The sequence below is a fragment of the Eptesicus fuscus genome, chromosome 6 (assembly GCF_027574615.1).
Source record: "Eptesicus fuscus isolate TK198812 chromosome 6, DD_ASM_mEF_20220401, whole genome shotgun sequence".
In the NCBI taxonomy this organism is placed as follows: Eukaryota; Metazoa; Chordata; class Mammalia; order Chiroptera; family Vespertilionidae; genus Eptesicus; species Eptesicus fuscus.
In genome coordinates, this window is record NC_072478.1 from 81,958,167 (window position 1) to 81,982,629 (window position 24,463).

At 43.3% G+C, this 24,463-nt stretch overlaps 1 protein-coding gene across 2 annotated transcripts in view; it reads left to right on the plus strand.

Moving 5' to 3' along the window:
• Positions 1-24,463, plus strand: part of ARHGAP26 (Rho GTPase activating protein 26) — a 408,401-nt gene that overhangs the window by 345,233 nt on the left and 38,705 nt on the right. The gene's annotated exons all lie outside the window — the stretch shown is intronic.

Below are 24,463 nucleotides of genomic sequence, written 5' to 3' on the forward strand. Positions count from 1 at the left end.
TTCTAGGCAGTATGATCACCTGCTTCCTGCTAATGAAAAACGGGACAATTTAGTAATTTCATAATCCTTTTCAGCTTCTATTTTAAGAATAGAAGGAACACTGTTTGTGATTAGACACAGTAAAAAAGAAGTGTTTTTGTTTTGTTTATTTAGTGACTAAAGCAGAGAATCATCTTGGGTTTTAAGCAAGTTGAAAAATCCTATTCAGTTTCATTGTGTTCACCACTGCACTCAAAACCTTAGAAGATTTAGCAGGCGAAACTTTCAGATTAGAATTTAGGATAGCACCCGGGATGGAGTGGGAGAAAGATTGGCAAGGCCCTCCTTATGTCCTGTCAGACATCTAAGTCAAGGATGATGAAAGCCCATTAACATCAGCGCTTTGACCGGAAGAAGACTGCTTGAAAGTTGGAAAAGTCAAACCTGAAGCATAAGAGAGGTTTCTTCAAAGAAACGTGTTGACTTTGACTCTGTTTCAGAAGAAGCCTATGTTCTTCCTTAACGTCCATACACCAAGGCTCACTGTACGGACCTCGTGGTAGAAGCGCCGTGTAACTCTCCGTTCCTTCTGGGGGAGAAAGAGCCCACCCTTTCACACACACAGTGCATCCTCTTTCCCTTTCTTCTGTTGGTCCTTTGTGTGAAAGTGGAATTAGAGGAAATATGCCCTTAGTCATCCCATGGCAGCACTTACAATGTGCAATTGTCTCAGTGAAAATAAACTGGCAGGAAATCAGGAGTCAAGAATTGAGTCATGGGAGACCTGGACACGCTAACCCAGTAGAGACAAGATCCACACATTAGTGACCAACATGGCCGTGGGGTCATCCCAGACAGCAGTCAGACGCAGCACTGTCCAAGGGACAACTGCAAATAAGTCATTTTTTTGCGGAAGAATACTCACCAACCGCTCTTGCACGACATTCTACCCTTTCTTAAATCTCAAAGGAATGCGGACTTATCTTCATCTTATGTGCCCCTGTGGAATATGGCACCACCAGTTGAATATTTGCTGCTGTACCCAGGAGCCCTCACGGATGTCAGCATTCAAAATTGGCTACATCTGACAGATAGTCCCTTCCTAGTCAATAGCAAACACTTGCTAAATCCTTCTGTTAAAGACACTGTTCCAGGCATAGGAAAGAAATAGTCTTCCCTCAAATCTCTTGCAGCCCATATGGGGGAAGTCAGATCTACATATGTAACAGCATTGCTGTTAATACGAGACAGATTTTCAGTAGTAAGTGAGTGGCCTGGTCATTCACTCAAAATTATGTGTGGTTGAATCAATTTTGTCTTTTCTGTTTACATTGTGTGGGCAGGGTTTCCAGTAATCTCCCTACTTCATCTTCTAAATCTACACTGAAGTTTGTACTTTCCTTGCCGGCCTTGGTCCAGCTGACTGAGAGAGAGGAAGGGGGAGTTCTAGTTTTATGACCCAACTCTTTCTATCCTGTTAGCCAGAAGCCTTCCTATGTCTCAGACTCTGCAGCTATCAAGCATTGGGCTTATAAAAGATGGTGAAATGTCCCAAGTGCTTGTTTGTGGGGGTTTTTTCCCCCGCAGAGGTTTCTATGGACCTAACATTTTAGATGCCAAAATAAATTAAAATTTGGACCCTAAGAAAGATGTAGAGAGAAAAAAGATTGAAAGGAATGAAAATTTGGAATTTGATCATTTGAATATGTTGCTTTTTTTGACCCTTTGTACGCCATAAGCGTCTATAGACGCAAGCGGCCACCTTCCGCGCACACACAGGCATCTATAGCCGCAAACCTCACATATCAACTCTGGTCGCCCAATTTTAAAATCAGACTTGTTAGTGACATCTCTGGGTTTGTAAAGAAAATTATGGTAACTTAAATTCGTAAATATTCCAGCGCATATGGAAGAAATGGGAATGGTTTCTGTTTTGGATGGGTGGCAGTTAATTGGTTGAAGTCTCCCACCTTCCCCCCACTACCACTACCAGAATTACTCATTTGGACAGTTCTCCATTGGGAAAGTACTTTTTTCCCTCCCAAACAATACTTGAGGCAACAATCTATAACATTTTTTAATATAAGCCCTACACAAATATCCTGTTAAATTGAAATTTAATTCATACCTTGAAGAATGGCTTTCTGGCCTTATATGGAAAAGGAAAGTTCTTGAGAGTTAGTTCTTTAAACTCTGAATCAGACTAGCCAGGAAAACATAAGTGAAAAGGGACTATGCCTTGCCATGGGTCATGAAAACTTTTGCTGGTAAGTTTTCATGCAACACCCAAATTTCTGTGTAGGGTGAGGGCTCTTTTTTTTTCTGATTCTCAATCTATAAGTAAATTCCAAATCATAAATCAAAGTCCCTCTTCCTCACAAGCCAGCTATTAAGTTCTGCCTTTAATTTCAGCACAAGTCAATGAGGTCCTGTGCCCACAAGCAGGCACCCTGCTTCATCATTGCAAAGAAACTCTTCCTGCTGTAATTTTCTTTGCATACATGGCTGTTTTTTCCAGGCTCTTTTTTTACTTCCAGAAATGTCAGCTCAGGAGTTTATTCTTTCCAAGGTACAATTCAGTAACCTGTTCCAGAGGTGGTATAAAGGGAGGCTTACTAGAACCTGAGTTGAGCCCTACCCAGTTTGGTTCAGTGGTTAGAATGTGGGCCTGAAGACTGAAGGGTCCCGGCTTCGATTCTGATCAAGGGCACATACCCTCCTTGCAGGCTCCAGTCAGAGCGTGTCGGGGAGGCAACCAATTGGTGTGTCTCTCTTGCATCAATGTTTCTCTCTCTTGCTCTCCCCCTCCCTTCCACTCTCTCTAAAAATCAATGGAAAAAAATATCTTCCGGTGAAGATTAAAAACAACAAAAAGAACCTGAGTTGAGTTGATATTTTGAATACTGCTTGCCCTGAATCGGGCCATGGGGAGCTCTATTAGCCATATCCTCGGTGCTCCTGTTGACAGAGCCATCTTCCAGTCTTATTCCTTAATTTTGGTGTGCCTCATAAACAAATTCACTGTGTAACCCACTGAACGTGGCACCTCAGGAAGAATTAGGTCTCTATATACAAAAGGTTTAGCTGAAACCTAAGACCCTTTTGAGTATGATTATGTAATCAGTGTGTCAGGCCCCCAGAATAGGAGAGCAATGTGGTTTTAGGTAGAATCCTGTTTGTGAGCCGCCACAAGCTTAGCTTTATTTCAGATTCATCTAGAAAAACAAAAATTTGTAGAAAAGAAGAGAAAGAAAATGCCATCTCTGCTCAAGTGAGCTGATCTGTGTTTTGCCACTGTATAGAGATATCCCCTTTCTCTGAAAAGGACAGGATAACTCTGACCTTGCACATCACGGAGGGCTGCCTTGGCTCCGTGTGGTGCTGAGGCTGTGTGGTGCTGTGCCAAGCTGGGGGTAGAGTCAGGACTCCTAAGGATCATGCTTTGGTTTCACCAAGTAGGGCATATAGGGATGAAGGGGTTGTCTGTTTGGGAGGAACTTTGGGAAACAAAGCTCTATAAAAGGAACTTTTATGGAGTTTATCCCATGTGGTGTGTGATATAAATCCTCTCCCATGGCACCTCATAAAGTCTTTGGTAAAAGTCAGGTTTTCATTATTTGGTCTGTCACAGTGTGAAGAGCGTAGGTTCTGGGGAAGACTTATTTGAGTGCATAGCCCAACTTCACTGCTTATTAACTTTATTGCCATGAAGTTATTTGATCTCTGTAAGCCTCATCTGGTTAGTAGGTACTTTATGGGGTGGTTGTGCGGATATAATGAAGTAGTTCCCATAAAGCATTTAGCATGGTTTCTAGCACATAATAAATGCTCAAAAAAAGTTACCTGCCATAAACATTGTCAAATTGTTATTTTAACAATAACTGAGGATGGGAATGTCCTTGAAGGGTTGTACTGAAGTGCTGATCCTCACAGGCTGAGAAGGGGATTTAGTCAGATCCTAGTTACAGCGTAACACAACCCCACCCCCAATAAGTCTAGAACAATCCCAGTTATACACCTGGCAGTGAGCATCAGAGTAGTTCTGAATACTCTGAACTGGAAGAGCCCACACCTTCTGGTTCCTAGCCTGGTTAGACACACTGAGGTTACCTTGGGATGGAGAGAGTGGCAGTGCGAGTGGGGGTGGGGAGCAGAATCACAGGCCAGGAACCCAGGAGAGGCTGGAAAGAGGTGGGGTCTCTTGGAAGAAGGCCAGCCGCAGAATGAAGTTGAGCATCACCACACTTCAGCCCTTTGAGTTGTTGGCCCTTTCGGCATCCAACTGCGCCCCTCCCCACACCCCCGCTGGGTGCTCCCCCACCAGGCTAGGCATCTTTTTCCCCTCATGGCTTCTGAGTCCATGGCTTTGGATTGTCCTGACCCATTCTGTAGGCCACAGAGCAACCTCATGGCTTCACTCTCCACAGAATTGAATTCTCTGCTTCCCAGCCCTAATTCCTAAGAGGACGAATCTGACTGACTGAGCTAGCTTTCTGCTGGGCCCCATCCTTGGCTGGTCACCAGCATCTGGACCAGAGGCCCTGAGGCAGGTGCTTCTACAGTTTAATCATCTCTTGCCAGAAGGGGCTGAATTACAGAACCTTCCAGCAGAAACTGGGGGGAGAATAGGTTCTAAGATTGTCCATGTCCAAGACATACCTTATTTTGCACAAAATAACAAGCTTGGCTCCTAGATTTTATGTCATTCAATATTTTGGAATACTCCACTCTGTTTATTCACACAACAGACAGGTAATACAGTTGACCCTTGAACAACATGGTTTAGACTGTGCTCGTCCACTTATATGATTTTTTTCAATAAAGGTACAGTCAGTGCTCCATAGTCTCAGGTTTTGCATCAGTGGATTCAACCAACCACAATCAAAAACAGCATTTTCGATCTCAGGTTGGGAGTCAATGGATTCGGAGAACGGATTGTATGCATTGTTCTCTTTATGTCATTTTATGTAAGAGGTTTTGATGTCTATAGGGGTTCCTGGAACCAATCCCCACAGGTACCAGGGAGCTGTAGTAAAGTTTGGGGGAGTCAAAGTTATTCATTGATTTTCGCCTGCACAGGGGTTGGCACCTCTAACCCTTGTGTTGTTCAAGCGTTACCTATAATTGCTGATGAGGCATGGTGCAGAACTTAAAAAAAAAAGAAAGAAAGAAAAGAAAACTGAGATAATACAGAGTCTGGATAAAGAGCAAGCCGCTCTTCACACCCCACAGCACCTTGGGTCACAAATTATGTAACAACACAAGACAGTAATTCATTTAAAGTGAATTTTTTTAAAGGTAAAAAATGTTCTGTATCTTAGATTTCCATTGGTTAAAATAAAACCTGGGTGCTTAAATAATGAATGTGATTTATTTGTAGAATTACAAGAGGGAAAACCTTCACTGATAAAGATTTTGTAGCACAATTCTGGTTTTAGTTTGGGGAAATGGGGGGAGGACCTGACCAAGCCAGGCTGACCACAATATTTTCATGGGTTGTTTTTTTTGTGTTTTTTTTTTAACTGGAGCTGGGTTAAGATTCTGTCTTGCCCTCTGGAATGGTGAGCAGCCATGTTTCCCACCACAGTGAGAAAACCTAGTTGCTGTCATTCCAATCTGCAGAGAGAAGCAGGAAGGACACAGTGGGAGCAACACTAGAGAGGTGGCTTCCTGTACTCCTTTTTCCTTACTTGAGTTCAGGGCATTTCCATTTTCTGCAACTAAGTATTCCTCATTCAACAGGAATTAATGTCCTCACTGTGACATTAATGATGAGTTAGATGGCAATAGTGTCCTTGGTAATGAGAAATAACAGAAATAGAAAACATATTAATATATGAAATGTAAATCATACAACAATACATGCTATAGGACAGAGCGCTGCTGGAATTCCCCAACAGGAGAGATGACTTTGAGCAGGAATGGTCAAGGAAGAGTTTGTGATCAAACTGGCATTTGAACTTGGGTCTTGAAAGATGGGTTGGATTTAGACAGAAGGGACCTGGAGTATTCTGGGCAAGGGGAACTGTAAGGAAAGACTCAGAGGCAGGAACATATAGGGCACATGCTGCTCGTAATTGACTTTGTCTGAACATATGCTTTTCATCTATTATGTTACAATTGTTTTGTTTCTTATGTCAATATGATTCTTACTTCTTTAGGCGCTAAAGCTGGAAAAGCCTAATAATGTTGTCTTCCCATTCCAAAATTCCATGCTAGCTGGATCCCAATGGAACATCTTCTATCGATTTATCTTGTGTAATTAACTTGCCTGAAACAATCCCTAGTTTCATCACAGTTTTGCTTCACAGTCAAATACGCTTCACCATCTGGAACTCCTCTATTTTTTTATTGTTGACAATATTACACATGTCCCCCATTTTCTCCTCCCCACCCCACCCCGGCTTTCCCCACACTGTTGTTTGTGTCCATGGGTTATGCACATATGCATATATGTTGGAACTCCTCTATTTTTTTAGCCCAAATTCTTCCACAAAGGGTCTGATTTCATTTCTAAGTGTTACACAAGGCCCTACAACATTCTTCTTTATCCTCTTTGCTTTGAGATTGTACTGTAAAAAACTAACAATTAGGTTTGAAAATAAGCTATATTCCTCCTATATGCATCCAGCACATTCTGACACCTTCAGGTTTCAGCAAGCGCTGTTTACCTTGGAGTCAGGCTGTACCTCTAAGAGATTACCTCTGAATTTGTAATGGATAGAGCAACTCAGAGACAATTGGAACAGGCCAGATTCATAATGGGCTTAATAAGGACAGAGTATAAATAGCGATCACATAGCCTTACAGAAAATTCCTGTTTATTTTTACTCCTTAGAGTTGCTATGTTTAGCCTTCAGTTACTGTGCTTAATCTGATAAAGTGAGTCTGGTATTTATTTTCATTTGGATCAGTAACATCCATTGTCTTTCTCAAATTATAAGTGAATTATAGAAACTGCACCCCAGCCACTCAACTATAGTTGACACATTGTCACTAAGCACCCAGCACTGTTGAAGTGACTGCCAGACATTCCTGTTAGGAATGTTTGCCTTTCTCTCAGTCCAGGGCCTTTCTGGTCTCTAATAAGTGCTGGCTATTCCTGTCCTTCTCACATGTTTTGGGGCACCACTAATACAGACATCCCTAATAGGAACATTTTTTTAAATATACAGGTAGTTGTTATATATGAGACCACCTGTTGTGCTTCAGCAAACTTAACAATCAGGCTTCCCTGTTACAAATAACAGAAAACTCAGCCCAACGAACTCAGGCTGAAATGGAACTTCTTGGTTCACCTGAGTGCTGAGAGGCACAGGAACACTGCCTTCAGGCATGGATGGAGCAGGTGCTCAGATGTTGCCCTCAGGCCCCAGTTCTTTCCATCTCTCAGCTCAGTTTTCCTCCATGTTCGCTTCTCTTAGATGAGCACTTTCCTTTTGACCACAAGATAGTTGCCACCAGCTGGGCTTAACTTTCTTAAAACTCTAAGTTTAGGAGAAAGGAAAGAACTTCTGTTCCCCCAAAGTCTGAAGAGTGGTCTGGGCCTAATTCCTCTTGGTCCACATCGGCCAGGAGTATGTGCTGCTCTGCCGAGCTCGTCCGGAATCTCCTAGTCGTCCTTAACTGGCACGCGCAGAGCACGTGGACTCTGAGATTGGAGAAGGGGCGGTCCAGAGGAGAGACAGCCCCAGAGCACAGACGTCCACTGCGGTGGGCCTTTCTTACATGGATTTAGTGAAGGATTTCGTGGCTTCACTAAACTCCCGGAGGCAAATCTGTGCTTCTTTTTGTTGCTGTAGTTTCCACTAGTTTCTTACACGTTCTCTGAAAATGTCCCCTTTTGGAGTCCAAATGGTTATTGCAGATTTTCCTATTTTATTCTTAGTTAACTGACTGGCTCCTTTGAGAGCAACATTTTTTTATAGTTTTAAACATGAAGAAAATGTCATCTTCTTATGTAGCTCTGGACAGAGTTGAATCCTTTAAAAACCGAATTTCTGGGAAAAGGCTTTTATTATCAGTGCCCATTACAGATCATTAGAGGACATATGGCAAACACTGGTGTGCCGGGGCGTGGCCTCCGTTAGTTTTAATGACAGTGTTGTAAGGAGTGCATCCTGGGATGTGATTAACCAGAGGAGAGGAATCTTAAAGAGAGCCACGAACGCGCACAAATGGTGTGTCTCCTGGCCCCGCAGCTCTGGCGGCTCCTCGGCCACCGGCCGCTGGGTGGTGGCACCTTCTGGTGGTCTGTCAGACTGGGCAGGGCAGCGACAGCCAACTCATGAGCTCTGCACAAGTCTCCAACTGGTGGTGATATTGCCCAAAAGCTATGAGCGTGGATAAGAATGGATGCTCTGCCAGCACCACATTGAGCGGCTGGAAAATTCTACCTTAGTTCGATCCTCCAGGGCTTGATTCATATTCCTGAGGACACATTTTGCTCTCAAAGGTCGAAAATGCAGGGTGGGACAAATGTAGGATTACAGTTGTTTGTATGGAAAATAATGCAATAATTAATAATAACACAAGAATAAAGTATGTTTCGCTTACTCACAGCTGTAAACCTACTTTTGCCGCACCCTGTGTATTTGTGGCATGTCACATCCCCATGAAACCTGGTGGTGGTGGTGATGATGGTAGCTAACATCCATTAGGCACTGATATGCCAGACACTGTACAGGTCCTTACTTAGTTAATCATCATAGTGCATGAGGTGCTGTTATAACCCGCAATTTACCGCTGACGAAAGAGACTGCAACAGTTCCATCATGTTCTCTGTAACCCTTAATCCCCAAGTATGACTCAAGTTTAGATGCTGGGCAAGTTTTGGGAGCTCAGAAGACCGTGGGAGAAAAGGGAGCAGTGATTGATTACCTTACACTCAAGCAGGCCAAAGTATAAGAGAAAGAAAGGGGGAGAGCAAGAAATAGTTGGAATAAGTGATAACAAAGGACAGAGAATGTAAAGGATGAAAATAGGGGGTTTCAGGGAAGAAGAGTTGGATGAAGGTTTAGTGACCATCTGCTGTTGCCAGACGCTGGTTTTGAGGGTTTATATGCATTATCTTCCTCAAGATCACAGAGCTGGGAGGCAACAGGACTGGAATTTGGAAGAGGCCAGTATAAGCCCCCAGGCCATCAAGTCTTTCATCATCTTGAGGACCAGTCCCTCATTCCTAGCCATGGTTAGCAGCCTGGGACATGAGCCGCCTTCATCCTGAGATTTGACTGATACTCAGAGATAATACTGACACAGCCCTTCCTTTGCTGGGAGGCAACTACTGTTCTCTCCCATCACACGAAGGGAAGCGGTAGGGAACGCAGTTTTGCAGCACTCCTCTCTTCAGGCTTTCAGAGCCAATTCTTCAGGCCTCGGGTATGTTGGCAGAGGTGCAAATCTCTCCGCAAGCATTCCAGAACCCTCTAACCTCAGGTAAGCAGTGTTTCTTCAGACTAGGGAGATTTCCCTGCATTTGCTCATTTCTGCCATTAAAAACAAACAAACAACTGACAGTTTCCCCTCCAAAGCTGACCATCTGGTTGTCACTACACTTCCCTCCAAATAGAAGAGGCAGCAGCAGGATGTTTGCAAGTCCAGCCTTATTGCTGGCATAGGCACAGTCCTAGGGTTGACTGACTGCAGATCCAATTGCTATTAGGTTTGCGATTTGGGAATTGAACTTCCTCTTCATATTTTTCCCTTTCCTTCCTTTTATTGCTTGGCATCCAGGTATAATCGTTCCCCCTAGGGCTGAACCAATCTCAATGCATTTATTAAAGGATGACTTTATAGCTTGGGAAGCATATCCATCTCAAGATCTATGCAGGCAACCGTCACACACACACACTGGTCTCCTGCTGCCAGTGAAATCTAGGCCAGCGTTTTCAAGATTTTCAAGCCTTTACTAAGAGCAGGCATTTGTTTTTTATTTCAAGTCTTTGTGTGCTGACAAGCTCTGTACGGGTATGTGTGTTTAGAGCACAGTTGGGGGACAGTGCAAGCAAATGTGTTACATGTGCCAGGTATTCGGTGACAACTGTTCTCTGAGCATTGTTAATAACCAAACAAAAACATGAGGCTCATTACTCTTTTTCACGATACATACACAGTCGAGTACAGTTGGAATCAAAGATAACTGCAGAGGCTGGGAGAAGAGAGTGCTTCGGCATCTCACTTCCCTGAGCTACCCAGCAGCCATGACAAAGAAGAGAAAGTATGTGTAGTTCAGTTGTCTAATCAAGGAAAGCATGGCAATCCGTCACAATTTACAACATGTGGGACCAAGCTATTTCTCAAAAGAAAGAAAACGTGGCTTTGGCTTGTTTTATTAACAAGACTTGTTAACACATTTTCTTGAGCCCTTTCTAAGTTCAGGCACTTTGTTTAGCAGTTTTGCATTATTTCACTTCACCATCACCCTCTGAGGTAGGTATTACTTTCCTCCTTTTACAGAGAGGAAACTGAGCCATGGAAAGGTTCACTAACTCACCCACAGGCCAGGCAGTCCAGCTGCACACGCTTTTCACCACCTCACTGTTTGGAAAATTTTTTTTGTCCAAGGACTGTGTAAGTCCTAAATCAGAGCCCCAACAGAATCAGAGGTCTGCATGGAAGGGAGGAATGACCTTGACCTACATTCCACACTAGGCTTCCCTAACCTAAGAGATTTGCCCTACAGAGCATTGTTGTTGGTGGAAGCCGCCTAGATACTAAGGCTGGTCCACCCAGCATGATGAATTGAGTTCTGGCTGAGCTGAGAGGCTCCTCTTCCCAGGATTCAGCTGCTGTGTGTGGGCCACACCTAAACCTCATCAACTTTAGAATCCAGTCGTTAGCTCTAGAAGAGAGAGAGGTTTTGTCTTCTGGTGTGTTGGAGCAGGAAGGCTAACATCCATTTCTTCCAAATAGAGACTCTCCGTGTTGTTTAGACATCAGTATTTTTTTAAAAGAATGATGGCGCTAGATAGGACTAACTTAATATTTATACAGTACCTTTTCTTCTGTCTTCTTCCAGCTCTGAGATTCTGTCCCATTCAAAAACAAAAGATAGGAAGCAACCTACATGTTTGTTGGTAAGGATCTGGTTGAGTAAGCTGTTGCACATCTCCACAGTGGAATGCTGTGTAGCCACTAAAAATAACCCAGGGGACAACTTGGTGTGCTGAGGGAGCAGTATCCAAGATATATTAAGGAAAGCAAGCACTGTTCAGAACAATGTGAATAACTTGCTACTATTTGTTTTTAAAGAAAGGGAAACCACACACACACACACACACACACACACACACACACACACACACACACTTGTATGTTCATGTCATATCTCTAAATAGAAGGAGATATAAGAAATTCACAACATTGGCTACTTCTGGGGGGTGGGTCAATGGAAAGGGAGACTTATCTTTTTCTACCTACCCTTGTATACTGGTACCTTTTTATACTGTCTGGAAATTTTATCTACTGTTACCCATTCAAAGCAGTAGATTAACATATAAATTAAAGAGCAAAACCTCCCTATTCCCCAAAGAAATTGAAGGGTATTCGTATATTTTATTTTGAGATAGAGACATATACCTCCATCCCCTGGTTGTGAATTATCCATCATAAGAGTATTTTCAATCTGTAGTTTATAACCAGGCAACCCTGTAGCAATATAGGATTACCTGGGATCATAAGTAATTGGAGCCCTCATCCAAATAACTTGCTGATACCGTACATCTGAGCTTCTAAACAAGTGAGCAATAAAGTCCTGTATTGAACTTCTAAGCCTCATACCTGTCAGGGACTGATAAGTACACATGGGCATGTTCTTTGATATGTGTCCAAGTCCATTGTCAGATGTAAGCAAGCTTAAGTGTAAACCTGTGATTTAACTACATTTCAAGGACGATACGGAGCTGCAGGAAGGATGCCAGAGAGCCTGTGTGCTCAGAATACATATGTTGCTGTAACTTCTTACAAGTTTTTTCTTTCCTATGTAAAAGGAGCCCAAAAGATATGTCCCCTGTTTAAAGCTGTTTAGGTGACATAGGGGCTAACTCTTACTTTTTGATGCTTCACAGGTAATTAGTGGTAGTACTATTTTAGCGGTAAAAATTCGGGCATCCAGGGTTGTGCTTGCAGCCAGTGGAATTTATAAACAGTTGGTGATCAAAGGTAAATATCATGAAAGGCAGCTCATGGGAAGTGTAAACAAAATGCTGAGGGGTGCCTGAGATGCAGGGTTGTAGGCTGGGACACTGAGCGACATGCTGGAAATCATCTGGTCCTGAAGAAAGGATGCCTGCCATGAATTTTTGGCATATTTGTCTGTTGAAAGTATATATTTTTAGAAAAAAATTACCACCACCACCACCCCCCCCCCCAATTTATTTTTCTTTTGGGAAGGCTGGGGAGCACCTCGGGATGTGGGAGGGGTGGGGACAAGCCAGGTTGGGGGGACAGGGTAGCTCCCCCCTCCCCTAATTTTTAGTGTTTAGTAGAAAAGGCTGAAAAAATATATACACTTCCTCGTATAAAGGATAATAGACACCAAAATGTAGAAGATTCCTAATAACACCTGGCCCAGAAGTGTTATACTACTCCACATACTTGGTAGGGGAGGATGGAGTTTTCTGTATTTTTGCCAAAAACAGGCTGGGGTTACTTTCCGATTCTGCTTTTAGGTTTGGGAGAGAGCTGGCCTAAGGAATTGTTTTTAACCAACTTGTACTTTTCCCCTTTGTTTTCTAAGCTTCTCATCTGAAATGTGGCATGTGAAATGAGAGGAAATTGTCTTTATAAGACTTGTGTCTTCTCCTCTAAGCCAAAGTTTCGCTAAGCATCTGTCCTTAAAACAGATGAGCAGCATGTCCCCGTGTAAGGAGATGTCTGCCACACAGACCTGGGGAAGAGACTCATGAAGCCTAGTTCCAGGTTCATGAACAGAAGCTCACTTCTTAGCTGGTGGGAGTTCATCCAATGGCACTTTACTTAGAAAGTCAATTTCATGTGGGAAATTACCCGCAGGCTTGGCAGGGAAGCGCTTTAGGCGGGAGAGTGACTTAATGGATGTCTCCAAGAGGTTTTTCTTTTTTCTTCCAGTTCACCTTACCAGGAGGATAAAACTCTCACCTCCCTGCTCATGCACATTAGAGTAGAAGTCCTTTTACCATCGAATAGAAAGAGCCAGTCTAAAAATGAGAAATTAATTTGGATTCGCCTTAGGGTAGCTTGGAGAATGCTTTTAAATGCTGATATTAAGAAACACTTGGAAAGACGGTTCATTTGGAGCCTGAGGAGGGAATTCCTGTAGATGGCTGTTTAACATAACCCTAAGTGGCAGGCGGTTAGGCAGCAGTGTAGGTAGGATGGAAACTTAAATTTCAATCCTATAATGTGAATTTCTGCCATAAAAAAAGGCTTAGGTATCTGATTACCGTTCTTATGCCATTTTCAGCTCATAATCTCCGAATCCACAAATGCCTTTAGGGTCTAACATGCAAAGAAAATTCTATATTGCTAGAGACCACGAAAAGGAGATAAGCAGTTTCATGGAAAGCAGAAATGTGAGTTACATTAAATTGGGCACAGTGTCAATATGCTTTGGTGCTAGCACTCATTTGGCACTGCTTTAAGCAAAATTTTGACATCTGTATTCTACGTAGGGACCATATATCTTGGTCCACCTATTATACTAGTATCTGTAGCCCAGGTATAAATTTAGTAGTGTCTCCCTCCTTCACTACCCTGGTTTCGGCGATAAATTTTATTTTATTTTTTTAATAATAATAATTCTTTATTATTGAAAGTATTACATATGTTCCTTTTTCCCCCATTGACCCCCTCCAGCCCGCCTCTGCCACCCTTCCCATTCCCACCCCAGGTCTTCAGCACCTTATTGTCTGTGTCCTTGGGTTATACATATATGTATACAAGGTCTTTGGTTGATTAACTCCCCCCCTCCCATCCTCCCCCCACCTTCCCTCTGAGATTCCGCACCTCTGTTGCATGCTTTGAGTCTCTGGATCCACTCCGTTCATCAGTTTATTTTGTTACTTAGATTGGGTGATAAATTTTATGATCACTCCAATTATATACAGTACAGCATTCATCATAACACCTCATCATATTGGTGCCCTGGTGTCTTTTCCACTAAACTGATCATCTTTAACCAGGGGCCACCATGTTTGTCTCTATAGCCTGGCCTCCCAGGATAGTGCTTGGCTGGTGCTTGCCGCGTAATGCACACTGAATGAAGGAATTGACATCTCAGGCAGCATCACACCAGCCTGTAGGGTTTGGATCCATGAAATGTATGTGAAGTCACCAACCACAATGCTCCCCAATGCAGGCCTTATCGAATGCCAAGGTACTCTGTCGTGGTTGATTACCAGACCCCAGAGAACCTGGCAGGGACACCGTATATATCGCAGACATACACACATATTTGATAGACACATTGACCCAGAGTTGCCTTGGAAACAAGGTACCATCCACAGACCAGCAGACCAGAAGTTTGAAAAAAGTCCTGGGAGATTTAGAACCTGGCTAGCACTATTGTCAAGAATAATAACATTACAAAATATATGTTTATAGTGCTTCCCAGTATTTGGAGCCATTTCATACAGATATTTTATTTGATTGTTGCATTAACGCCAGTCATAGCATTTTGCACACTGGATTATGGTTGCCCATTTACATCTCTAATTCCTGCACTAAGCTGTCACATACCTCAAACCCATGTCCATTTCCTGTTCACAGTGGTTTCCTCAGCACGTGGCAGTGCTGTTTGTAGGCATTTCATAAATATGGACTGACAAATGAGAAGTGTGGGCAGCTAGTGCCTACATTTTGTGATGAGAGCAACTGAGGCTGAGAGTGGCTTGAGTCTTAAGTTGCTCTGAGGCTGCCATTTAAGTCTAGACTTTCTGATTCCAAGTCCTATGCTCTTCCTGTTGAATCAGCACCCAGAAAAGACAGCATGGTGTTCATTGTATGGAATTAACAACTTTTCAAGAAAGGTAGAAAAATGGGAGATTGCAGTTCCCTCTGCCTGGTGTTTCCTCCCTCTTTCTGCCCTTGTTAATGTCTGTCGTCCCTTTGAAGATGCACTTTAGCTCCTCCAGGGAGCCTTCCCTAACCTCCTCGCCCTTGACTGCACCATGGCCCACTTTTCAAAAAGTGCTATCCCAATAGCCAGTGCTTATTTCTGTCATTATACTTCACAACAGCTGCTGCCACCCATCAGAGGCTCCCTTGGAGTCAGACACTGAGCTGAGAGTGTCACATTCACTCACAATTATCCAGGAGGGATAGTGTTAATGACCTCATTTTTCAGGTGGGGAAACTGAGGCTCAGAAAGCACAAGGTCACACCATTTGTTGTGGCAGACTGAAAAATCCATCACATGATTCTATTTTCCTAAACCCACCACACAGCACTTAACTAAATGCATAATACACATCTGTTTAGGTCCCAAGCTTCTCCACTGGACAGCGAGCTCCTTAAGGGCTGAGAGTGGGTCTTATTTCTCTTTGGCATCCACTACCTTTCCTGGCATCAAGGTGGCTTTCACTAAATAGTTCTTGGGTGGAGGAGCAAGAGAGGCAGTGAGGGGAGAGCTGTGGGACCCCAAATGTAAACAGTAACCTTGTCAGCTTCTTGGACCAGCCCATGACCGCCTGTGAGGTGTAGCTTTTCGTGACTGTGGCTTTCTGGTCTGCTGGCTGTGATCGCCTCTGCTGAATGCTGCCCTTGCCGCTCAGGGGGGACACAGTGAGCTGTGCCTGACATCCAGCACTCCAGAATTATCTTCCCCGAACCAGGGCTTGGCTTACCCAGAGTGCATTAGAGTCATTAGCGCCACACTATTGGGTGGCCACTCCAGGGGGCATTTGAAAGGAGAAATCTTGGGAGGATTTCTTTGACTTTTTTTTTTTTTTTTTTTGCTTAAGGTAATTTTCTCCAAAATGGTCCTTTTATTTCCCATTTTAAAAATATGGAGTTATTTCCAATGTTTGGAAAATCCACATTTAATTTGTAATGTGGGGAAAGTCCTGTGATATATTTTTTTCATCCCTACTCTTGAGCCTAAATATGGGCCTTCCTTTTCCCGACCTCCCCACTCAGCCTGGGTTTTGTCCCCAACGCCCCTGCTGGCACTGCTCTCACCAAGGTCACCAGTCACCTCCCTGTCACATCTCACAGACCCCTCTCAGCCTCGTCTTACTTCATTTCTGGCAACGTTGGACATGGTCAAGGGCCCCTCTGTTTAAAGCCCTCTCTTTGCTTGTTTTGGGTGACACCACTTTGATTTTCTTGCTCTCTCTGCCTGTCTCCTCCAAGGGCTCCTTTCCCCTTAGACATTCTTATTTCTTAGGGTCTGGTTTTAAATCTTTCCTAACTCTTCGATTGAGCACATCCCTTTCTATGGTTCCAATCACCAGCAACATGCCAGTGCCAGGTGACTGTCATGTGTGAATGCTTCCTCTCTCTGCCCTGCACTCCCACCTGTTCCTCACCCTGTGCTTTCTGTTTCCATGAATTCTACCCATCTCCAGCTGGTGCCCAGAAACCTGGCCAGCTTCCTTTACTCTCCTTTGTACTTATCACTGACTTCTCCCCAGTGATCAAGACATGTCAAGTCTGCCTCTCTCACATCAGCCACTTGTCTCCCTTCCTGCTCCCTCACCCAAGCCTGCCCATCTCGTCCTCCTGACTCTTGACTATCTCCCCCGCCCCCAGCCCGCTCTCTGTACTGCAGCCCTCAGGGTTGTTCTAATGTGCAAACTTGAACACAGCACTCCCTCTGCCCACTTCAAGGTCTTTGATGGTTCCCATAGATACCATCAACTCTGGAACCTTTTTATTGGAGAGACCTGGATAGCCCACCCCTGCTTGATACCACAGTCTCAGTTTAAACTCTTCACTTGGGCCCTACTGAGCCTATTTCATTTCCTAATCTTGCCCTGTGTCTTCTCACCTACAGGAAGATGAGATGTTGTTATTAAACATCACTTCTTTCAGAAAGCCTCTTTTGATCCTTCCTCCTCTACTGGATGGGGTAACCCCTGCACATTAGGAAAGCATTTACCACCCCCCTCCCAGTACAGCATTGTCACAGTGTGTTGTCATCACCCGGGTATTTGTGTCATTCTCTGTTGGCCAATGCTGTTCTCTCTGCTGCATCTCCTTAGAACCCAGCACAGTGCCTAGAACTTAGTAATAAAAATTTGTTTCTTACATGAATGAGTAAACACATAAAATACATTGAAAAGGATTTCTGGACAATCAGTTTTGCAAAAAGTGGAATTTTTCCGCGCCCCTCCCCCCCCCCCGCCCCCGGAAATGGAAATTACACTATCTTTGAGATTTTTAAGGAGTTTTTTAACTGTTTTATGTTTTTTAACTCTATAAACACATCAGAGGTTTAGCAGTGCCTCAGATTCAAGAAATTGTTTCAACTCTCCAGTGTTTTTCAGTTGCACAGAGAGTGAGATCTAACCTCTTTCTCCTGGGTACATGGCCTTGCTTGCCTTACCTAATCTCCCAACTTCTCTTCACATGCCTGTGCCTCGCCCCCCCCGCCCCGACACCCCCACACACACACACACACACACACACACACACACACACTTCATATGTCTGTCCCCCTTGCTTGCCATGCTCCTGTGCTTATTCTCTTCCTTGTACAAACCTTGCTATAGGGCCTGCTTGCTGCCTTAGAAGGTTTTTCCCTGATCCTCACATGCCCCAGCCTACTCTTAACCCTGCCCTTAACTATTCACCACATCACCTGTTTTATTATCTCCATAGCACTTTGCCTCTAAAATCGTCTTGCCTGATAATTTACCTGCATAATGTCCCTCTCTCCTCAAGATACTGTAGGCCCCATGAGAGTAAGGACCATCCTATCTTGTGCCTCACACACAGGATTCCTAGAGCCTACCCAGGGCCTGGCTCGGAGTAGATACTTCATAACTATTCATTAAAGGAATCCATTTTAGTTTTTTTTAAAAATGAAACTTGGTTTGTTGATGAGCTCAGAATTCCTTTATTTGAAACCTTTCGGGAGGTTGGGAGGAGGGGGAGAGATCAACCAAAGGACTTGTGTGCATGCATATGAGCCTATCTAACGGTTAAGTTCAACAGGGGGTTGGGGCATCCTGGGGAGGGGTGTGGAATGGGAATGGGGGGATGAGGACAAATATGTGACACCTTAATCAATAAAGAAATTAAAAAAAAAAACCTTTCATTAACACAGAAGATGCACAAGATAAGCTCTTGTCGACTGTAAGTAAATGGCCTAAGGAATAATTCACATATAATGGAGTTTATTTACTTATCACTAAATGTTGGACTGGTATGTCCTAAAGTTTCCTAGAAATAGAGACAAACCTTTTGCACTCTCTGTATGGTGGCCTGGCCATCCAGTTCTTAACTCATTGTACACCATAAGCCTCTGTAGATGCAAACAGTGGACCTTCCCCACACGCCACGCGTGTCTATTAAAATGTTTTCCCTAAGTGGCAGCCCTGACCAACTTTAAAATGATTTTTCGTGAGACTTTTCAGCTGAATTGTAATATACTTATTTTTAAAATATTCGTTGCAAATTGATTTTTTAAATTAAATTCAAAATATTGTGGCATGGGGGCATGGTTTTCATTTTGGACGCGTGGCATTTAACTGATTAACTAAATAGTCACTCTATCTTTAGCCACTTCATTCTCAAAATCAGATTATATGTAAGTAGTAGTTTCCATAAATCATGTCAAGAAAACCTTCTGATCATAGTCCATCTGACCCTTTATAACACAGGTTCTTTGGCAGGTTGATGCTACCCGTTGCTAAGAGCCCTGGTCATCTAGTGTTGTTGACTCCATCTGAACCACACGTTGTCAGCAGGTTGACGACTTTGGTTTTAAGAGTTATTCTCTTTATGCTTCATGCAATTTAAAAGTGGCAAATAAGCTAGTTTCTCTTCCTAGATAAGGCCTGTAGGGGAATTTGGACTGTTCCCGGTGGCAACATAACCACGCAAAACATGTGTAAACAGAGTACTTGGCCAAGTCCTTGCAAGGTGAGGGGCAGGAAATGGGTTGGTGAAGGCAAAGCGTAATACATCCCGGAAGGTTTTCTGTGATTTTCCAGAACACCGAATGTATGTAGGGACTGAGGGGATCATGATAGCAAAGCACCCTGTGGTCTGCCTTGTCATGAGCCCTCAGTAAATGTTCTTGACTACTGTTAACTCACCTCAGCTCCTGTTCTAGAAGGACACGCAGCCCTGGGTTTTGGCACTAACCCCATCCTGTGCAGTTGCAAAACTCACCCATAGTTCGTCATCGGCTGAGGAGCAACTTGCAGAATGAGCTGGCTCCAGACAATTCACTTCTCGAGCTCTTCCCTGCCCACACATACATGTGTTACCCAGAAACAGCAGCAGCATCCACAGTGGAAATTCCCCCAGGCCACTCAGTGCCTCTGGTTTGGGCAGACGCATACCAGGGGCAGGGCTTCCTTCCCCCACTCCTAGGTGTCCAGCCGAGGTCTGCAAATACCAGTGCAAGCCCAAGGCTCCGCAGAGTGACCCTGCTCCTCGCAGATATCAGAACAAGCCTCTTTCTGCAGTGCTTGTAAGCAGGCACAAAGTTTGGGAGGTGGTAGAAAGGATTTGGGAAGGAATCATTTTCTTAATTTCAGTAGGATTTTGGATGACCTGTAGTTCTTCAAGATTCTCTTTCTCTGGTAACCACACCTTCTGAAGTTCCCTTTGCCCCTGGTCAGAAACTCTGACTCTCAAATAAGTGGGTAAGACATTTAGATTCTGAAAGTTCAATGGAGGGAAAAGGGTTAAAGGACAACCGCCCTTGTATGTGTGCACACGCTGACGGTCTGAATATTACATTATCTGTTTCAACAAATAAACCTTAGACCAGACCGTCTGTCAAATACAGAGGCAACATTGATCTTTCAGGAGGAATTTGCCAACTCCAAAATGCCAGCTGTCCCTTCCTGCTCATTGGGGGGTGAAGAATGCCACTTTTTAATGAGCTGAAGTGGAAATGCCCATTACAAATAGGTTAGTCTCCAACCCAAATTAATTTATTATTAAAAAAAAAAAAAAAAGAATGAGCAAGGACCATTCCCCTTGATTCCATGAGGGTTACGAAAGGGCGTTTTACCTGCCAGAATGTCCCCAGCATCACAGCTGGAGGTGTGATGGGGGTGTCTGCGTGTGTGTTTGTGCTCAGCATGTAGGTCCCTACTATATATAAGCTCATTCATCCCCTTGCTGTAATCCAGTGTTGAGACTCAGCCTGCTGATTGATGGACTGGAGGAAGCCAGTCATTCACAATTCAGGAGAAGAGGCTATGGGAGAACAAGCCTACCCGCCTTTCTCTCACCAATCCCCTTGTTCTAAAACACTGCAGTGGTTCAGAGCAGTCTCATTTATTTTGGAGGAATGATGTGAACCTAGATTAGATCAGCCCCATTTTTGTACTAGTAGTCACAATTGGCTCATTGGGCAAAAGCAACAAAATCCATATACCCAAGAGACCAAAGTGGGTGCGGGTAGAAGGAACATGTGTGAGGTCAAACAGCCCCACTGTGGGTATGATTATAAAGCCATATGTCCTTTCTTGGAAACAGTATGGAAGGTCAGAGGCCTTGAGATGGGCTTACACTTATAAAAATATATTTTTTTATTGATTTTTTTTTTTTAAAGAGAGACAGGAAGAGAGAGGGAGAGAGAAAAAGAAACATTGATTGGCTGCCTCCTGCACATCTCCTACTGGGGATGGAGCCTATAACCCAGGCATGTGCCCTGACCAGGAATCAAATCGGAATGATGCCCAACCAACTGAGCCACACCGGCCAGGGCACCTTACCCTTTGACTCAGCAGTTGTACTCCTAATATTATCATAAGGAAATAATTACCAGATACATGCAAGGGTAGATGGACTTTTATCCAAGTATTATTTATAATAGAAAAAACAAGAATTTAAATGTCCAGCAATGGTGATGATTTGGTAATTATCACATAGCCATAGACTATAATGCAACTATTAAATATTATGTTGCTGATAACTTTTATTGTCATGGGAGTATTTTTATAATGAACTGCTTTGTGGGGGGAAGGGGAAGCAGAATAAAAAATTATATAAAATGTACCATCTTAATGCACAAAACAAAATGCATATGGGTGCATATATCCACATAAAGGTTCTAGAACAGTCACCAACATGTTAACAGTGGTACCTTAGAGCAGGAGTATTGATGGTTGGTTTTGTTTAGTTTTTTGTTTTGTTTTATTGAGGTATAATTGGACATATAATATTATATTAGTTTTGGGTATACAACATAATGGTTCAGTATTTGTATATACAGGGTGAGGCAAAAATGGGTTTACAGTTCTGAGTATGTGAAACAATTTATTCTTCTTTATTACTAATGATTTATTGTATTATTTTCCATGCAGACGACTGTAAACCTACTTTTATCCCACCCTGAATTGTGAAATGATCACATCAATCTAATTAACATCTGTCACCATACGTAGTTATAAAAAAAATAGTGATAAATTTTTTTGGAGATCTATTCTTTTAGTAATAACTATGCAATACAGTCACCATACTGTACGTTATATCATTCCCCTGACTTATTTATTTTATAGCTGGAAGTTTGTATCTTTTCACCCAGTCACTCATTTTCCCCATCCCCCACCTCTGGCAACCACCAGTCTATATTTATAAGATCAGGTTCCTTCCTTCCTTCCTTCCATCCTTCCTTCCTTCCTTCCTTCCTTCCTTCCTTCTTTTTAGCTTCCACATATAAGTGTGATCTGTTTGACTCATCCCACTTAGCATAACGCCCTCAAGGTCCATCCATTTTATATATATATATATCACATCTTCTGTATCCATTTATCTGTTGATGGACACTTAGGTTGTTTCCATGTCTTGGCTCTTGTAAATAATGCTGCAATGAACATGGGAGTTCATATTGTTTCGAGTTAGTGTTTTCGTTTTCTTTGGATAAAAACCCAAAAGTGGAATTGCTAGTTCTATTTTTTTAATTTTGGAGGCTTTCTTTAGTTTGGGATTTTGCCTATTATTGTTTCTTTGTTTTTTACATTGAATACAAATTGCTTTTCTAGCTAGAGACAGAAAAAAATAATTTTATTTCTGTATTTTAAAAATAAATATGTATTAAAAATATATTATGGGTATTCCTCTTTTTGTGTTTGTTTGTTTTTTACCAAAAACAAGGTGGGGAGCAAAAAGAAGAGAAATAAGCTGATTTGAATATTTGGATTAAACATGTCCTGGCATCCTTCTTCCTGATTAGTTTTGCTTAGCTATTTATTCCTCTTTTTTTTTTTTAACTCTCCTATCAAATTCAGTAAGTATCAATACTAACATTAAGTCAGGGGCACTCTCTATGTGCTGGAGGCGGTGCCCAGCCCTGTATGTACACTGATGCAGTCCTCACAAAGGCCCTTTGGGTAACCTTTTCCCTGGTTTTCAGATGAGGAGAAGAGGTGGAGTCAGGGATTCTCACCCTCACTCCACCTGCCTCCACACCCTTGCTCTTTTCTCACACCCTTATGTTCCCTGCAGGAAGTTTCCCAGTGAGTCTTCTCTAGGCCTGTCTTCCTAAAGGAGCCCCGCTGTTTAAAGAGCCAGTACAAGCCGAAACCGGTTTGGCTCAGTGGATAGAGCGTCGGCCTGCGGACTCAAGGGTCCCAGGTTCGATTCCGGTCAAGGGCATGTACCTTGGTTGCGGGCACATCCCCAGTAGGGAGTGTGCAGGAGGCAGCTGATCGATGTTTCTCTCTCATCGATGTTTCTAACTCTCTATCCCTCCCTCTTCCTCTCTGTAAAAAATCAATAAAATACATTTTAATAAATAAATAAATAAATAAAAATAAAGAGCCAGTACAAGTCTATTGGCAGAGGTGAGGGCGGCAGGGGAAGGGAAAGTTAGATGTAGACAGGACCATGGCGTAGAAGGCAAAGGAGGGAGGGAAACGGCTACCGTGGCCCACCTGCACCCCAAGAAATGCAGCCATTCATTGCCTCCTAATGTCCAAGTATCCATTCTGTCCTCCTTGTCCACTTAGTGGTAGTGCTGGCAGCTCATTGCTGCCTACTTCACAGGATATTAGAAGAAGGAGCAGCCCCATCCCTGACCGCATTTGTCTGAAACCTGCACCATAATGCTTTGGAGAGTGTGGAGTCGGCCCTGAGGGAAAGCCCATGCCACTCCCCCCCCCCCCCCCCCCGCTACAACCTGCCCTCCCCTGGGCTTCTCAGGAAGCTGTCCACAGCACCCTGGAATTGCGATCCTCTCCACCAACACCCCCCAGAATGAACTTAGGCTGGTGGGTAGTGCCCGTCCTCCCATCTTTCCAGACCCATGTTCTGCACCATCCAGCCTTCCAGCTTTTATCTGAGAGAGCCAGTGGAAAAGCAGAGGTCTCCTGTCAGCCTGTCCTGAACAGAGACTGAGCCTTAATTAAGGTCCAGAGCTGGCATTGACACCTCCTCCTGAACATGAAATCCTGGGCTTTGGGCACAGGTTATATGATACCTGCAGACCTACCAGCCACGGGTAACACAACCCGAGCGCCCGTGAACTTGCCTCAGTGTGTTTTCTGTTGGGGGCTTTGCTGTGCATACACCAGTAACAGGGCTATGCTAAGAGGGGAAATCATCCTAGGATGAAAGCACTAGAACCTGAGGCCTGTTACTCTGTCTCCCTTTCAGTTAAGTAATCTGACATTTTCTCTTCATTTTCACTTCTGTTTGGATCTGTACCTTAAGTTTTATAGATGGCACAGGTCCTTAAGGCCAGTTTTCATTTAAAAATAGAACCATTTTTCTTTTTAGAACAAGTCACACATATACTAATCATAATATCATTTACTGAACTCCTACTGTATACCAACCTTTTGTATACTAAGTATATTATATGGCTGATCCCCTTTAATTTTCAGCAATCCTATGAGGGATGGTTATTATTAATCATCCCTGTTTTAAGCAGGAGAGGGAAATGGGGGACACAAATTAAGTGGCCCACAGTCACAGAGCCAATAAGTGGCAGAACCACGATTCAAACCAGTATTGGAGGGTTCTGTCAGACCCCAGACTTCTGCACTTAACTGTTAATTCATTATTCTTAATAATACTGTTTTCATTTAGAAGTCTCTTTATGAATTATGGCAGGTGTTCCCTGAAAACAGACAGCCGATGAAAGTACTGAGAAGCTTCCAAACTATTTTTCTTTATTTTCTATTTAACGTGATTTATGAGATCTTGGAACTGGGTTTTCACCTGTTTCAACAGGTTCTAGGGCAATTCAGGCAAATCCTCGTTAAGTCAGCTTATTTTTCCTGCCTGAGGCCCAGCTGGCCCCTTCTGTCCACCTGTGAAGTATGTGAAACATGCCTGTTGGACCGTGTTAGGGAGCCACGGAGGGAAGGCCAGA